A 17,225-nucleotide genomic window follows, 5' to 3' on the forward strand; every position below is an offset into this window, starting at 1 on the left:
TGGATGAAATAACAATGTCTATTAATAATATCTACCTCTCAGGGTTGAACGAGGATTAGTTAATAGATGACCAGTGCTTAGAACAAGGCCAACACATAGCAGGTGCTTAATATATTATGTAAGAAGTATTCTATCTTTATTCAAATTAGTAACAAAAATATCGACTAGGACTAAATGAATACAAGCTTTTAGAGATGTTAGGACAGGCTTCCCTAGTTTTATATAAATCTGTTAATCAACAATCCTTCTGGTACAGTGTTCAACAAATTCCAAGTTCAACTATCATTTAGTTTATATTTCTCTAACTTACCTACCAAAACCTACTATCTAAGCATATAAACATAATTATCTAAAGTATTTTCCTATTCTTAAGTGTAATAACCCTATCCAAAAAGGAAAAAAAAAAGGAAACATGATTTGTTTTTAATTGAATTATTTTTATGTCTGCTGTTGCCTTGGAAAAATTTGGAGAAGACTGGAATGTGCTGTTAGCAAAAGGAAAAATTCAGGCAGTGGGTGAGGGGGTTGGCAGAACAAGAAGTCAGGGGCTGTGGGGCATGAGGATGGAGAAGAGTCTCCTTAAGGAGGTGTGAGGGGGTCTTCATGCAGAAGTGAAGAGTCACAAAGTCAAACTTAGGTAAATTAAGTAACTTAGCTTCTTTGCAAACACTGGAGATAGCATTTAGTTTGTCACTTTTTTTCTTTTATAAAATTTGGAGTTGGGAGAGAGACCCTAGATCAGCATTCCTCAGGGTTCTCATGTTTCTAAATCTGTCTGAAAGCCCAAAGGCAAGAGATCACCAGCCTGACCTATGGATTTATGAGACTCACCTCACCATCCTGTGGCTGGGATTTCAGAATAGGCTTAATTTCCTCCTGGCTCTTGCGACTTTCACACAATCTCTGAAATTTACTTCCTTCAGGCTTAGTTTCCAAAAAGGATATTGAAGGAAAAATGTACAAAAAAATGCATGCAGAAAGTCCCAGGAAGTTCACAGTGCCTGAAAGAGTGAGGTGAATTACACATGCAAACCTGCAGTCATTGTTGAGTCTCTCAAAAAATATGGTGACATTTCTAGTGGGATGTCACTATAATGATGACCTGCTTATTTTCATTTCATTATTGAGGCCTCAGCTGGAGCATAATGTTTATTGCTTATCTTTACTGTTATTTCTAGGCCTTAAGAAAAAGAAACTGTTTTCTTTTTACACAAAAGCTATCTCCAGAGTGCATATTGTGTTGTCTTTTCATAATGTTTTTAAAAAATACTGTAAGTATGAGCATAACACACTCAATCCATGAGAACCTTTCAACTCTTGAATGTGGAAATGTTTGTTAAGGCTATTATGGGTCCTACAAACACTCTTTTTTTTTTTTTATTACAAATACTTATTTTCACACAATTCCATGGCCCTTACAAATTAGGGAAATGAGTCTTTTAGTTACAAAATTATTCAAAGCTTTAAATTTAAAACACATGTAAGGTTATGGGGTTTGGTTTTTATTTATCCAAGGCAGAATGAAATTTTCTTGTCTGAAACATAAAGAAAACTTTTTCTCTCTATGTTTTTGAGGTTACTTGATGAACAGAAGTTATTCTGTTAAGCATTTCCTGCTACAACTGAGGAAAATGTAAGCCAAAGAAGGAAGAGCAAGAAGAGAAAATGGAATAGAGAGAGGAGGAAGACCCAAAATCTAAGTATAATAAAAAGACTTTGAATATAGAAATGATACAGAATTCAAATCACAATGCGAAACAAATAAAGATACCTGTTTATGTTACTGTAGGTTGAGAATGGGGAGAATTCTCTTAACAATGTCACGGTGCAAAGCCATCATTTCTTATTGCAATTTGAGAAATAAATGCAATATGGCTTTCTCTTCTGCCTCATTTTTAAATAAAATCCTAATACAAGAATAATTGATCTGAGTACCAGAATGCCAGGTAGAAAAATACAGACTATTGGATATATGTAACAAACAATACCCTCCTACCCAAATTCCTTAAGACAAGCACATTTTCCTCAAAAAATTAAATTGTTTCTAACTGTGCATTGTGAGTGTTTGAAAAGATACAAATAAAATGAAAAATAAAATTCCCTAGTTTCAAATACATTTATTCCAACAAAAAAAAAGAATGAATTAAAATATTATAGTGTTAAATGCTAGGTTCGTAAATAGGAAAGAATCATTTGATGTTAACATTTTAACTTTAAAAAAAAGGAAACAGCCTACTTAAGCTTATTTGCCTTTAAAATTAAGTAAGTTTTTTCATCTTATTTGACCATAGTTTAATTTATTAAATCTGTATAGGCAGAGGAATAGTGCATCTGAGTCTGGCGTATTTGAAACATTACACATTTTAGATTGATGGAATTTGCTTCAGTGAAGTGCTACTCTAATCCTACAATGTAACTCTATGGAACCAAGAAAATGAATAACTAATAAAAGCATGTATTAGCACTTATTCACACAGAGAAAAAGTATGAAATTTTTTGACTTGTATTTTCCAATTGCTTTATAGAAATTTTTCTTGTCTACAATTAAATTTAGATTTTACCAGCAGCATGAGAGAATGTCCATCTGCAACATACTTACCAACATTGAACATTATTGTTTCATTAATCCTTACCGGTTTAGGGGTGCCTGGGTAGCTCAGGGGGTTAGGCGACTGCCTTCGGTTCAGGTCATGATCCCAGGGCCCTGGGATTGAGTTCTGTGTTGGGCCTCCTGCTCCGCAGGGAGTCTGCTTCTCCCTCATGTGCTCTCTCTCTCTCTCTCAAATAAATAAGTAAAATCTTTTTAAAAAAATCCTTACTGGGCGCCTGGGTGGCTCAGTTGGTTAAGCGACTGCCTTCGGCTCAGGTCATGATCCCAGGGTCCGGGATCGAGTCCCGCATCGGGCTCCCTGCTCTGCAGGGAGCCTGCTTCTCCCTCTCCCACTCCCCCTGCTTGTGTTCCCTCTCTCGCTGTGTCTCTCTCTGTCAAATAAATAAATAAAATCTTTAAAATAAATAAAAAATAAATTAAAAAAAATCCTTACTGGTTTAAATCCTTCCAATGGTGGTGTTGTAACTTTAATCTATAATTGTCCAATAAATACAAATATAGATATATAGAACTATTTTCTATTTATTTTTAGACTTTATTATGGCAAATTTAAAAAATATAGAAAAGCAGGAAGTACAGTGTATTAAACACAGTATATTCCAAATACTCAACACCTGGATTTAACAATTGTTAACACTTAGCCTTATTTTCTTCATCTATTTGTTTTATCTATAACAGATAAAATCTTTTTTCTTCAAAGCCATTTTCAACCCCCCCCAAAATTATAGTAATTTCCTAATGTAATGCACATACTCCATTTTCTCCAATTTCTCAAAAATGTCTCTTAATACTTGGTTTGTTCGGATCAGAATCCAAAGTCCACACATCCTGTTCATATGCCTCTTAAGCCTATAATAGACCATTTGAATTAATGCTTATTTGTTGAAAAAAACTGGTTCATTTGTCCCATAGTAATTCCCACGGTTCTGAATTTGGCCAATTATGTCCTCACGGTATTGTTTAACATGTTTCATTAGTCCCTATGTTGCTTGTAAACTAATCATTATATTTAAATCTTGATTAGATTCAGGCTGAGCACTTTGGCAAAAATTACTTCAAAAATTGTGCCGTGTCGTGCATATATTGCATCACATCAGGATGTTTCTGTTGTCTGAGTGCTCCATTTTGAGTCCTTTATTTTTTTTACTTTAGCTGCAATTCTTTTTTTTTTTTTAAGATTTTATTTATTTATTTGACAAAGAGATAGAGCCAGAGAGCACAAGTGGAGAGAATGGCAGAGGGAGAGGGAGAAGCAGGCTCCCCACTTGAGCAGGGAGCCCGATGCGGGGCTTGATCCCAGGACCCTGGGATCATGACCTGAGCCAAAGGCAGACGCTTAACCATCTGAGCCACCCAGGCGCCCTTTAGCTGCAATTCTTAATGCAAGTTGGTACAGCCACTTTGGAAAACAGTGAGGAGGCTCCTCAAAAAATTAAAAATAGAGCTACTCTATGACCCAGCAATTGCACTACAGGGTATTTACCCCAAAGACACAGATGTAGTGAAAAGAAGGGCCATATGCACCCCAATGTTCATAGCAGCAATGTCCGCAAAAGCCAAACTGTGGAAAGAGCTGAGATGTCCTTCAACAGACAAATGGATAAAGAAGATGTGGTCCGTATATACAATGGAATATTACTCAGCCATCAGAAAGGGTGAATAGCCAACTTTTGCATCAATGTGGATGGGACTGGAATAGATTAAGCCAAGTGAAATAAATCAAGCAGAGAAAGTCAATTATCATATGGTTTCACTTATTTGTGGAACATAAGGAATAGCACGGAAGACATTAGGAGAAGGAAGGGAAAAATGAAGGGGGGGGGAATCAGAGGGGGAGATGAACCATGAGAGACTATGGACTCTGAAAAACAAACTGAAGATTTTGGAGGGGAGGGGGGTGGGGGGATGGGTTAACCCGGTGATGGGTATTAAGGAGGGCACATATTGCATGGAGCACTAGGTGTTATACAAAAACAATGAATCATGGAACACTACATCAAACACTAATGATCTACTGTATAGTGACTAACATAACATAATAAAAAAATAAAATTAAAAAAAGAACATTCTCTTCTTAAATATTGTTTACACTGAAAAACAGCCCAAGGGAAAGGTAGTGCAAATGCTTGAAATTTTCCCTTTATTTATCATGTTTACTCTATAACTCCTATTTCAGCAAACACTAAACTCGACCAGTTAGATTTTATTTTGTTTTTGAGGATTATTGTGAATTCATACACTTTTATATATTTGATTTGATCAATCCTTTACAGGTATTTTTTGTCTTGGTGATGAAATTACCCATCTCTGGCCAGTGAGAGTCCTTTCAAGTTGGCTGTGTGTCCTTTGTTTTGTACTATCTCAAATAGTTTGCATTATCTCAATAGTTTTTGATAGCTTCCTCACTATCAGGCAGGCTTATTTTGTGTACTTTCTGTTCCTGGTTTGGAATCAGCCATTTTTCCAGGAATCCTTGGTTTCCTTTCATGGAAAATCATATTAAGGGATCACAATCTCTGCATTAGAGATGTTTATTGCCATGATTTTGTTACTAATTATAGGTCTTCCAAAGTACAGAAATAAGAATGACATACTTTTGATAAAGATAAAAAGAAATCCTGAGTTCATTCTAATATTTTCAATTTGTATCAAGAATTATATTTTACTTAAAAACTGTATTTTATAATTGATCTTGTTTCTCTTATTCTGAAAACTATGATCCTGAAAATATCACAATAATTATTTGTTTTATCATAATACGTATGTTTTCCAAAATAACAATATCAACACTACCATTAACCGTAAGCCCTCTGACTACAATTTAAGACTTGTTTTTCTTTTCTTTTGTCTTAGGTTTGTACAGTTAAAATACTGTTTTAAAGGGGTGCCTGGGTGGCTAAGTCAGTTAAGCGTCTGCCTTTGGCTCAGGTCATGATCCCAGGGTCCTGGGATCAAGCCCCATATGGGGCTCCCTGTCCCGCGGGAAACCTGCTTCTCCCTCTCCCACTCCTCCTGTGTGTGTTCCTGCTCTTGCTGTCAAATAAATAAATAAAATCTTTATAAATAAATAAATACTGTTTTAAAATAACTTGAAATAATTATTCTATGTGTAGTTATTTTAGCAACTTGCTATACAGTTATGTTCATTTGCTACAATGGATTTTTGATTTGGGGGAAATTTTTTGGTTTTGATTTGATTGATTTGATTTTAGCTCCATAAAACATTAAGTGGTTCCATACCCAAAGCAAGCACAAACAAAGTACAGAGAACTCTAGCTTGCTACTTTCTGCCTCTACATTCATAATCAGTTTTATTTCTATTTATCATTTCATCTTTCCTTTTGAACTGCAGACAAAGAGATATACATATTCATATTTGCCCCCTCTTTTTACACAAACTACAGTATTCCATACAGTCTCTTCTGCTTCTAATAAATGTCTTTTTATAGTTGCATTGCTTGAGTTAGAATCCAAAGTCAGCAATTTCATTCCTAGGTATTTATTCAAGGAATTATAAACATATGCTCACAGAAAGATTTCTACACAAATGTTCTAGGCAGTGTCAGTCATAATAGTCAGAAACTACAAACAACCCAAAAGTCCATCAACTAGTGAACGGATAAACTAACTGTGGCATATACATGGGATGGAAGACTACCTAGCAGTAAGAGAAACAACCATTGCTACATCCAATAATATGGACGGATCTCAGAAATATTTTGCTAAGTGAAATAAAAAAAAAATAGCAAGGACACAAAAAAGATGCACATATATGGTCCCATTTACATAAAATTACAGAAAAGGCAAAACTCACCTGTCATATCAGGCAGCAGTTTGGGGCTGGGCACAGAGGAAAATGACTGCAAAGAGGCATGGAGAGCATTTGGGGGCAACGTACATTTTCCCTTGACTGCAATATTAGTTACACAAGTTTATACATGTGTCAAAACTCATCAAACAGTATAATTAGAATGTGTATATTTTCTGTAAATCATACCTCAACAAGTTAATTTTTAAAAAATGATTTTTACTGTGCAATTATTTGTATCATCCTGAAATATAAGCTAAAGAAAAAAAAATACTTTAATTCCATAAGGACACATCCAAGATGGTTGAAGAGTGCAGATCTCTGATTATCTAAGTATGAGATAAACTTATTTGGAATAACTATGGAATTTTTCTTATAGGCAATCCCCCTAAATATTTTTATTTACAACTGAGCTTTTGAGCTTTTGGCAACACTGTGTGGCAGAACATTCAAGTTCACCTGAGAGTATAGACACGTTGATGAACCCGTATTCTTTAGAATTCAGTTGAGTTAAGGATAAGATAAATATCTACTTATAAAAAAATATTAATAAAATGCACTAATTTCCCAGGTTAATCATATATTGCTATTTTGTATAGTTTATAATCCCTTGGGTCTTTTTTATGGAAAGAGAGAATGAAGAAATATTTTTTGAACATCTATTTGGTAACACTTGGTTTAAACATTGTAATGTTATGTACTCTCACAAAAACCCAGTATAGTATGTGATACCATCCTCATTATATGTAAATACAGCATTATTATTTTCTTTTCCAACTTTGAAGTTCCTAATAGCTTATTTTTTATTGCAGTACTTGATGTCCATTCCTATATAATCAGTTTTAATAAAAATGTTGGATAAGGGCCAGACTAAAAGTAACCAAGACACTCAGCATAAGAATTCATTAATGCATTGGACCCATATTTCTATCGTTCACCAGTATGACTGGTAGTATAGTGCTGTGGTTAGAAGAATAGGTTCATGTTCAAATACTAGCTCTACCACTAACCAGGCATATCGCCTTGGGCAAGTCACTCAACATCTCCATGCCTCAGTTTCCTCATCTATAAAATGGGGAATATTTAATTTCAAAGACACCTACCTTGTAAGGCTTTTGTGAGGAGTTAAGAAAGTTAATAAGTGGAGTGCTTAAAATAATGCCATAAGAAACGGAAAACTACAATCATGAAAACAGACTCTGACACAGAGCCATGATCAAGGGAACAGATGTTGCCACTACAATGGGCATTTAAAGCAAAACACAGTGTTTTGTTTTTCTTTTTCTTTTTTTTAAAAGGTTTTATTTATTTATTTGACAGAGAGAGAGAGACAGCGAGAGAGGGAACACAAGCAGGGGGAGTGGGAGAGGGAGAAGCAGGCTTCCCGCTGAGCAGGGAACCTGACGCGGGGCTCGATCCCAGGACCCTGGGATCATGACCCGAGCCGAAGGCAGACGCTTAACGACTGAGCCACTCAGGAGCCCCTTGTTTTGTTTTTTTCATAAAAGTGGTGGAACATCGTAAATGATAACAAGAAGGTAAGCCTTCAGCTCATATGCCTGAACATTAGCTGTCTTTCCAACTTCTTCATTGACCCCAACGTAGAAGATTACAGCATTTTTATCACAAAAATCTTATCACCGTGCTTCAGAAGCATAAGGAGTGTTTTTAGATTAATTCAGGTTTCTCCCATTTTTCTTCCCTGCAAAAATGTTCTGCTAAGCTCTCTGGAGCACTCCTACATTGGCCTGGAGAAACTGCATTTTCAGATCTACTTCAAAGCTAAAGCTCATCAGAATCATTGGCACAGAAGTGATGAATCCTGAATCCAGGCAGCAGTTCTGAGAGCTTTGGTTTAGGTGGGTGGTGGATAAACCAGACAGCATTTCACAGTTGTTGTGACAGGTGACACAAAGGAAGAGCTAAACATAAGCTTTGCCAAGAGCAACTTCCAGCTGAGGTGCACTTAACAGAGTATCTACCAGCTTCACAGAGGAGGGAGGCTGTTTTGCCAAATAATTATAAGGCCTTGTTCACTCCAAATTATAAAGGTCTCAACTGAAGGCTTCAGCTGAGGTGAGCAGTTGTGTGTGTGTGTGTGTGTGTGTGTGTCGGCACGCTTAGCAAGATCAAGAAACATGTGGGATAATTTGTACATAAATTAAGTAACGTAGTTCTGATTACCTGACCAGATTATAGATGCAAGGATGAGGCAAAAGTCATACCCAAATGTAATTATTCAAAGGATCGGGTCCTAGAACCCTGTACAGACTTCCATCTGACTAAATAACTGACATTTGTATACACTGAATTTATAGAACTGATCTCTGCTGGACTACCCCAGAATCATGCTGTTGTTCTCCCAACTCTCCAGTCTGTGGTTCTTAGCATTTATGGTTGACAATCTTACAGTAATACTGGCAATTGCTACTAGTATGGCTGAAAATCCAGGCAAACCCAGAAGTTCTTTATTCAACGGGCCCCCAGAAAGACAAGAGCTATTTCTACAAACCTTGGGGTTAGTTACAACGACTGAGAACTTATTCAGATCAAAGCTGTGTGAAATAGGCAAAGTTTTCTGTTTTGAGATTATTCTCTTTCAGTGATTTTATTCTTCCTACTGTAGAATCATGACCCACTCATTTAAATGCCTTTATGCCACACCACCCATATGCTGAGTCTCTGGGGCTCTCTCCATGCCCCACTATAGGATCCAGCATACCCTGCCTATTTCTCCCATTATTAAAACTTATCAACCATAATTTATATTCTATCACGATCCTTAAATGAATTTGCTGATCTGTAGAGAGAAATTTCACCCATTATATCATTCCGTGGCTGATAAGATTTAATTTGCCACCTCTTAGGAGTAGTTGTGATTGTACAAGTAGCTCCAGATGCTGAAAAAGACAATGTCTTCATTATCATCAACCTTCGGTAGAACTTACCTTGTGCTGGCCATTAAAAGATTTGAATGCGTTTTCTCCATTTCTGAAAGATTTAGAAAATAGGATTTTCTTGTAGGACCAAGAATTTGAGGGCAACGGGTACAAGAGACTGGAGACCATTAATCTGCTGGTGCGGGGCCAGAACTGGAACTAATGTGCTCTGGCGTCAGAGAAATATGGCGCGATGCCACCTACTGGAAGTCCACACAAACTCCTCAGGACTCTGTCATCTCCTCAAGAAGGTCTTGTGTGACCACCCTGCTTAAAAATTATAACCCCTACCAACCCTAGTCTCTTTCCCTGCTTTATTATTTTTCATAGTTTGCCAATATTAATTCCAAAAGTGAAATGATCTGAGACGTTAACCTACTTTCACAGTATATATATATACGCATACATATATATATACACACACACAGTATGCATATAATTGTAAGTGTGTTTGTGTGTGTGTGTACAGATTCATAAATACACACTAACAGAATAATAAGACCTGGATTCAAGACAAACTTTTACTTACTCACTATATTTTTTGCCTTGCAGTTCCTGTAACAAATTATGATAAACTTGTTAATTTAAAACAATGGAATTTTATTCTTTCACAGCTTGGAGGACATGAATCCAAACTTGAGGTGTTGGCAGGGCCACAACCCTTCTGAAAGCTCTAGGGGAGAATGAGTTATCTGCTTCTTTCAGCTTCTGATGGCTCCAGGCATTCTATTTTGCAACCAGGTCACTCTAATCTCTGCTTCCACTCTAATCTCTCATCTCAGGTCACAGTGCCTCCTGCCCTTCTCTGTGTGTCCTGTCTCTAAACTCCTTCTGCCTCTTTCTTGAAAGGATACACGTGACTGCTTTTGAGCCCATCCAGGTAATCCTGGAGAAACTCCCCCTGTCGAGATCCTTAATTTAATTGCATCTCTTTCCATACAAGGTAATATTCACGGATCCCAGGATTAGGATGTGGACCTAGCATTTTAGGACATAGCATTCTACCCACTACACTCACAGAAGATGTTGTATTTGTTCCCCACAGGGAGACACAATTGGGTCTTCGTGTCATTTCATGTATATTAGGGTTTGTTCCATAGAGGAAGTCAGGAATTATAAAAATGGGAGCTTATATAGGGCAGCAGGCACACCTACTCCCTCTTCCCCTTCAGAAATGGAGAGACAGCAATCTTTGCCCTGGAATGCAAACAAGTCCTCTGTGGAGAGCAAGAGGGAAGATTCTTAGGTTTATACTACCCTGAAGTGTAAGCAAATGGGTCCAGGTTGGTTTCATTGTCCAAAGAACATAAATCAGTAGCTTCAAGGAGAGAAGATAAGTTGTTCTCTATCTCTCCAGAAGTCTCCATCTTCATAGTTGCTATTCCACCAGGCTTTTAAGCCAGGTTACCAGTAATTTTTGCTAAGAGTGCCCTGAGAGTACAGAAATGTGAAAATACTCATGGAGCATTGTTTCCTGACAGTTCATATTTAACACATTATATAGTTTATTATTGATCTTGTTTAAGATCTAACTAGAATATAACTACATGAGGGCGGGGGTCATGCCTGTTTTGTTCACTTCTGTGTTTCCAGAATCTAGTACTGTACTTGCAGCATACAACATGCTCAGTAATTTGTTCGGTGAATGAAAAAAGTATTGCAAATGCCCAAGAGAGGACCCTGAGTCTAAGTTACAAGTCAGCAGGTCTCCTGGAGCCTTCATCTGTCTACACTAAGCCTCCAGGAGACAGCAACCTGACCACCACCAGGTGTATTCATGTAAGGAAGCATTATGAAGAGGACAATGTTTACAACAGCTGTCATATTAAAAAATATTTTCTTCTTTCTTTTCTTTCCTAATGGGAGTATGAAAGAATGATTAATATACTCCCTAAAGCTACTATCCGCCTTTTGGGATTGTGTCTACTTAACCAGAAATATAGAAGAAAGTTGAGATTAGCTGAATAAATTAGGTTCCCATGCCCTTATTTTGTCATAATTTAGCATTATTATTAACCCCTATAATGTATGTCTGTTCTTTTTTTTTTTTTTCCTTTTTTTTTTTTTTGTATGTCTGTTCTTTACCACCGGTGACATTTACCAAATAATTGTTATCTCCCAATTATATTGTTTTGAAAAGACAGGGTCTCCGGGGATGAATTTTTTTGATGGTATTTGTTTTGAACACATTGAGATTAGGAATCAAACGTCAGGTAGAAAGTGAATCAAGATTCCGTGAGAGCAACAGAAACCCTTCCAGTAGGTCTTATTCTACTCTGAATTTTACCAGTGAACACACAATCCTCTCTACTAAATCCCACTTCTAGACATGACTTTGAGATTCTAAAAGACTGAACATACAGGCAGGGCCTGGTGACAGTTGTCAGGAGCTACAGGTAAGTCACTTCACTAATTCATTATATGCGTGCGTAGCACCATGTTCTGTTCTTCTCACAGCACTTACCACAGTAATAGTTGTATATGTACTTGTGAATATTTTCTTAAGTATGTCTTCCCAACTAAAACATAAGCTCCACGAGGGCAAGGATTATTTTTATTTTCCTATGATAGACCACATACATAGTACTATGCCTGGTGCATAACAGATGTTCAGAAAATATGCATCAGACAGAAGGAGAAAGATGGAAAGAAAAAAGGAAGGAAGGGAGAGAGGAAAGAAGGGAAGGAGGAAAGAAGAGACAGAGGAAAGAAAAAAGGAAGGAAAGGGGGGAGGAAGAAAGAGAGGGAAAGAGGAAGGAAAGAAGGGAGGGAGAGAGGGAGAAGAATCTTGTATGCCCCTATTGTCTTCTTGTCAGAGACAACTATAGCTAATTTCCTTTAAGTCCCAGAGATCTGCACCATTGCATGCTTTCTGTGGGTATTAGCTTCCTCGCCATGGCAAAATCTGGGTTAGAAAGGTTGGATAGCTACCTAAAACTCTATCTAACAGGACCTCATAATCTGTCCCCCCATCCTATTGCACTGGCCTTCGTTTAAATCCAGGTATCCCAGCCTACAAGGTGAAGAAGAAGAAAAAGCCCATCTGCTCTATAAATTAAAAGTTCATAGCTTTTAACACTCATGATTGATATAAATGCTGCAGTGAATAGGCTGAGGAATGTGGAAACATGGTTCGATTTCTTTTGCTACTCAGCAGCCAGGTCTTGCTATATTGTTCTTCCAGAAGTGTTCTTTGACGAATAGTACCCCAGTGATACTAGGGAGGCAATGGTAGCCCCAGCTGTAGAGGCAGTAGCCTGCCCTTCTAACTGGTTGATGGATCTACAAAGCCTGAGTGAGAGGGACCCAGGGTGGTAACTGCAGCCATCTTTCTCTTTTATGATTCCTCTTTCTTTTCATTAGGTTTGACATTTTTGAGATTGAGCTTTGTAACTAACTATTAGCCCAAGGCAAGGACTGGGAAAACGAGAATTTGCTGAGAAAGTGACCCCCATCCACAAACACGAAGTGTGAACCACTGTACTTATGACCTGCCATGAAAGGAACTCAAGCTTGGATTTATGGGCAGATATTGCAGTTGATTTGATAAAGTAAAATGAAACCAGCACCTTCTGCACCTGCAGGCAGGCCTAGGGACTTTCCAAAAGAAATATTTCTATTATTTTTATCTTTTTGTGTTACAGGATTTGAAATGAAAGTCCGTGTCCACTCAGTATCCACAAAAGACTATCAGTAATGAGCTGGGAAAGTTGGATCATAATAAACAAGACAAGGAGAAAAACCAGCAAACTAAAGTTGCCTTGTGATGAGGCTGGGCTATGTATCACACAGTATGCTCATGCCATTTTCAACCCCTAATCAAGCATAAGAACCCACCAAAGCAGTGTTCTGCCAAGAACAGATGTCTAGAAAGCAACCCATTTACCACTCAGGTGTCTATTTGTTTGTCTGGTTGGAGTCCTCATTCGTAATTGTTATCCTTCAGGTTTGAGAAAGACAGAATGACCCTGCTTCAGAGCTTTAGCTTCAGCTCAAAGGTTTTTGTCTTCAAACTACAGCAAACTACACACAGGGCTAACTCCGAGATAGAAAGAGGAACACTTTCATGGCGCCTGGGTGGCTCAGTCGGTTAAGCGTCTGCCTTCGGCCCAGGTCATGATTCCAGGGTCCTTGGGTCGGCCCCGTGTCAGGCTCCCTGCTGAGCGGGGAGTCTGCTTCTCCCTCTCCCTCTACCTGCCGCTCCCCCGTTTGTATTTTCTCTCTAATAAAAAATAAAAAAATCTTTAAAAAAAGAAAAAAAAGAAAGAAAGAAAGAGCAACACCTTCTCTCAAGAAATTCCCAGTAAAATTTCTTACTAAAACATTTTTAGCCATTACTTCCAGAGTAGGGGCGCGCTTTTTTTCTACTTACTTTGTGAAGGAATAGAATTTCTGCACGTTAGACACTTTCCCCTCCTGCTCAGAAAAAACAAAAAAACAAAAAACCCCAAAGGGGTTGCTGCTGCCATGCCAAAAAAATCTAAAGGAAACAGCTGAAAACAAGAATTCCCAGCCCTGAGGGCCTGGGGCTCCGAGTGAACAAGAATGCAGTTTACTTTATTAAAATAAATTAATTAGCCTAATAAATGAGGGAAGAGGACAGAATGAGAAAGAATTTTCCCAGTTTAATGTGTCTATTTGGGCCCTGCGGGACATAGAGTCTATAAAAATTCTTAAGGGAATTAAAACACATGTGCACCAACTACGTGTTGTTTCCTTCCTCCACCAAAGGACCAGAAGTCTCCAGAATTTCATCCAAAACATTAATCTACAGAGAATCTCTTAGAAGAAATCAGTGATTTCTCCATTGTAGTGTTTCATTGTTTATCTTTCTAAAAAAGCAGTAAAATATCCTTGTCAAGAATATTCCTTTAGACTTTAAAAAGTCTTTTTTCTCTCTAGAGAATTGTTTTGTCCTTTTTTTTTCTTGGTATTAAAACCAACAAGTAGACACAAAAGCCTCAGACAAAATCTATGAAAATGGTTAAGGACAAGTGTGTATTGAGACTAAGATCTGAGTGAGCTTAAAAATATTTTTAATTGAACGTGCTAATATCTTGGAAGTTTGGGTTATTGGGGCGAGAAAGGAGGTGGTCAGAATATTTATTCTCACATTTCTTATCAATAATTGTGGTCAACAGTCAATGAGATCCTTTTATTTTATTTTTTAAAAGATTTAATTAATTTATTTATTTGAGAGAGAGAGAGCAGGGGAGAGGGGCAGAGGGAATGAGTCTCAAGCAGACTCCCCACTGAGCATGGAGTCCCATGTGGGGCTAAATCTCACGACCCTAAGATCAAGAAGTCAAGACTGGATGCTCAACCAACTGAACCACCCAGATGCTCCAATGAGATCCTTTTTAGATGAAAAAAATTATAAAATACTTTCAGTAATCAATGATTGATAAGTAATGTTTACTGAATACCTACATTACACAAACTCCTAGTTAGGCTTTAAAGAGTACATAAAGAGAGGCAAAAACAGTTCTTGCCTTCAACAAGTGTATAAACTAGTTAGTGGCTTAAAACTTCAACACACTGAAAAGTAACTTAATCTTTGCAGCAAATAATGTCAAGTAAGGCATATTAACAGTAAGTGTGATGACATGTCAAGAAGCACTCCCTCGTGTGGACTGATCAACTGATCAAGGAAATGTTTTGTGTAGCAGTTGGAACTGAAGCTTGGTTTTAAGGGCCGAGTAGACCTAAGCTAGGGGGTGCTTTAGCTCTCTCTTTCTGTGTTAAAAAAAAAAAAGAAATCCCATAACCTAGTAGATTAAAATAACAATGATGACTAAAAATAGCCTATAACTCTGAGGGTTGACTGGGCTCACATAGAACGTTCTGCTCCATTTAATGTCAGCTGGAGTTACTCACTCAGTTGCATTCAGCTGATCATCAGGCCGGGCTGAAAAATCCAAGGCTTCCTTCACATGGAAAATATCTCAGTGCTTCCTCATGTGACCTCTCCACAGAGCTAGCTTGGACTTCCTCAAAATATGGTGGTCTCAGTCTCTTTATGGTACTCATGAGGATGACTTCTAAGAGTAAGGAGGTGAAAGCTGCCAGTCTGCTTGAAGGTCTAGTCCCAGAACAGGCACAGCCTTACTTTTGTCACATCCTGTGGTCAAAGAAAGCCACAAGACCATCCCAGACTCAAAGTGGGAGGAAATAGATTCTACTTCTTTATTGTTGGAGCAGACAAGAGGAAAGGCACTGAAGACTCCAAATAGCTTTGGGGAGACTATTATAAGCAAATAGAAAAAGAGGAGATAGAATATAGATCCTCCCTTAGATAGTGACCTCTAAAACAAACAAACAAAAAGCAAAACAAAACACACATTTTTTTTTTTTAAGAGGTTTTCTATGTGTCTAGCAGTGTTACATGTTACCCATAGAGAAAAAAAGAAATCTATTCCTTGGCACTAGAATTCAAACAGCTTTCCACCATTTTGTTGTTTTTGTGGTTTGGGGGTATTTTTCACACTGGTTCTTATTTCCAAATAAGTATATTTCCAAACAGTATAAAAATAAGCAGAAAATAAGCCTTCACTCCTCAAGTAGAATCAAGACTACAATGGAGACTGTGTCTGACACATGAAGATTATAGACGAGTAGAAAAAACAATGACATTCAGAACGCTACGCAGAGTACTAGAGACATATTTTATTCTTCAGGTAAGAACTTTCCTTTGAAGTTCAGTTGGTTTCCTGGAGAGTTCCAGTTACCCTAATTTAAGTAACATTTACATCCAAGTGCACGTGCCTACCAATTACCAAGAAGACGCTGCTATGGTGATAAATCTAGATTATCAGCTCAATGGACAGAATTATGTCTCATATATTCTGCCCTGTACCTCCCCAATTCTCTGTAAATGTTTATTATTAATATAGATGCTGTTAGGGTTTTAAGGAGAAACAATAAATATTACTGGTTTCCCCACTTGAATTCTAAGTCAGCGCAACAGTAGACAAACAGTAATGCACAATGAAATAAAAATAGAAGCTTTATTATAGATGGAAACGGAGGCAGAAGATGTGGCTTCGGTCCACAGCAGTCCTAAGTTTGCTGACCTGGAGCTCGCCTGCCCAGGCTCGGACCTCCCTCAGGTGTGGGGCCTGCCCTCTGCAAGACATTCTGCATGCAAGACTAGATTAGACAGCAGTTTGCTGAGAAAGGTGGCCTCCTGGAAAGAGAGAAGAAGGCAGGGCTGAGTGATGCATGACTGCTTTCACCTACCAAACTGGCCGCTTTGCTCTCTTCTCCAGAGAGAAGTGGGTGAGAAGGCAGCGCAAGGCATTTAGAAAAATACCCTTCTTACAGAAGTGTGATGAATAGAGCTGAATTGTTCCCATGAACAGTTCCTTTAAATATATTATATATATTTAAAATATATTATATATAAACACACATATATACATAAATATATAAAATTATGGTAGAAATATACTATATATATAAATATATAATATATATAATTATGGTAGAAATATGACATACACACATTTTGACCATCCAGAATCAAAGAGATGCTTATTGAGACCTTGACTTTCCATAGGTCACTTTCTTCCATTCCTTTTTTGAGTCAAGAAAAATCTCTAAAAGTTTTAAAATTTAGAGAGAGCACCAAACGCACACACATAATGTAAAAATTAAAAGGAAAAAAAAATGTTAATTAAGAGAAACTTCACAGTGGTCATCGCTCAATACAAAAAGCTGAGGGAAAATACTAACAACCACACCTAGGCCTAACTGGAATTTGCAACATGGAGAGGAAGATAATATATGTGCTTGCAAGAGAGTAGGACTGGTTTGTAAAGATAAATAAATAAATAAATAAATAAATAAATAAATAAATAAATAAATA

Source organism: Mirounga leonina, unplaced genomic scaffold, assembly GCF_011800145.1.
Source record: "Mirounga leonina isolate KUSES-001 unplaced genomic scaffold, KU_Mleo_1.0 Mir_154, whole genome shotgun sequence".
Taxonomy (NCBI): domain Eukaryota; kingdom Metazoa; phylum Chordata; class Mammalia; order Carnivora; family Phocidae; genus Mirounga; species Mirounga leonina.